The following is a 2,248-nucleotide window of genomic DNA, read 5'->3' as shown; positions in this document are numbered from 1 at the left end:
GCTATTTTTTGGTTGCAGCCATCATCGTTGTTTGGCGGGTCCGGGCTGGGGATTCGAACCCGACACCTTAGGTGTATGTGGCTGGCGCCTTAGCCGGTTGAGCTATAGGCGCCGAGCCGGTAGAGGACTTTACAAAGGAATGTAGATGCAGAGAGTATAGACACTCCAAGTTATGATTATCACAAATCCTGGAAATCTTCACTGGTACACACTTCACCTTTTTCCTATATTGTTGTCTAGCTAAAAATGGAGTATAGGGTGGTCCATTCTTTTTCCATCTTTCCCTCTCTCTCAGGACAACTTTGTGTATTTACTATTTTGGCTTCAGAAGACAGGAAGCTACATTAAAGCTTTTTTTATGGACACTGAGATGTAAACTTTATATAGTTTACATACATCATGAAATATTCTTTTTTCATTGCTTTTTTTTTTTTCTTTTTTTTTTTTTAGATAGAGTCTCACTCTGTGGCCCTGGGTAGTGTGCCTGCCATGCCATCATAGCTCACAGCAACTTCAAACTACTGGGTTCAAGTGATTCTCCTGCCTCAGCCTCCCCAGTAGCTGGAATTACAGGCACCTGCGACGATGCCAGGCTAGTTTTCTCTTTTAAGTAGAGACGAGATCTTGCTCTTGCTCAGGCTGGTCTGGAACTCCTGCGCTCAAGCAATCTACCTGCCTCAGCCTCCCAGAGTGCTGGGATTATAAGTGTGAGCCTCTGAGCCCAGCCTAAAATATTCTTCTTTTGTTTCTCGTTTACGTGACATGCATGTGCTTGCACTACCCACAGATTGAAGACTCTGCTCCTCCCTTTCAAAGATTTTCAACCACCTAAGCGCGCCCACCCTATTCCTGCCGGCCTAACATGTTTCCTTCCATTGTGAAAAGAAAATTCCATGAATGCAGAAGCTGAGATTGGTGAATTTTTGGTTTGTTTCTCATGAAGATGCTTACCTAAGGTGAGCTTTGCAGCTGAAATGCGAAGAGGCATGAAACCCAGCTCAGTGGCATCCGAGAAGACAGGCAGTTATCAGACGGTCTGAGTGATGGAAGGTTAATATTGGGGGAAGGAAGCTGCTTTCAATATTGCACATTCAGGAGGGCTTGCAACTGGATCTGGCCTGGCAGAGTTATTGCTAACTTTTACTTTGGTGTACTAATTTTTTTTAACCTACAAGTTGCAGCCAACCTAGGTTTTCGTTTTGCAAATTAAAGGGCTGGAAACATCTTTCTACTTTTTTGCTTGCCTAGGCAATCCCAGATCAGTCCAGGTAATCCCCACTATAATCAAAGGGTTGTCTGTTTCCTAAAATGAAAATAAGAGACAAAATAAGGTTATTGGGGGCGGAGGGGTTCCTGCCAACATACAAGCTTTCATTTCTGAAAATTCCAAGGTGACCTGAGAGCCACATGTGGTGCATTCTAAAGTGAACAGTTTCACGGGAACTGTTGTGATTTTTTTTTTCCCTTCCCTATGCATACCAATCATTTTTAATCAGCTTTTTCTTTCTTTCTAACTAAAGACATTCTTAGAATTTGAAAAAGCTCATTCACCGGATAAGTTAGAATATTCATCAGAATCCTATCATTGTAAGAATGGCCAAGATTTAAAAAAACAGACATGGACCCTTTGAGAAAGCGTTTAATAAGACACGTGAGCAGAGGAGCCCAGAGAGGTGGTCACTTGAAGAAAAATCCTGACTCCAATTATAAAGCAAGGACAAAATCCTTGAATCCTTTCAATACATCCATCTTCCCTGGCCAAATTGTATTCTTTCTCTTCCCTTCCCACCCCCTTCTGAATTTCCATAAACAATATGGCTATCTGCTGAGCCCCGTGGTCAGCAAATAAAGGCAGAGGGCTAAGTAAATTTGCTTCCCAGCAATTATTTTTGTGAGGTCATGGAGTTAAGCATTACAAGAATACTACTGCGGAGGGGAGTATTCAATAACTGTATGATTTGTGCTGCAAAACTGACAAAAGAACTCAGCCACTCTTTCACTTTCATACCCACAGAAATCATTGACCACCGGGCCTTTGTTCCCTAAATTCATCTAACAGGAATCTTTCACATGAACGCCCCTGCATTACAGCTAATCCCCCCTGCACTCAGCTTCCCAAAGAATGTTCCTTTGGTCATTTGCTCTGAGGCTACACCTGCAAATTATCAGGATAATTTTGATCTTAAGAAAAGAAAAGAAAGAACAAATGAAGTGGGGGAAAAAAGAAAGAAACAAAACAATCCACCAA

This window comes from Otolemur garnettii, unplaced genomic scaffold (genome assembly GCF_000181295.1).
Source record: "Otolemur garnettii isolate 467f Iridium unplaced genomic scaffold, OtoGar3 scaffold00023, whole genome shotgun sequence".
Lineage (NCBI taxonomy): Eukaryota > Metazoa > Chordata > Mammalia > Primates > Galagidae > Otolemur > Otolemur garnettii.
This window is presented reverse-complemented; position numbering follows the sequence as displayed.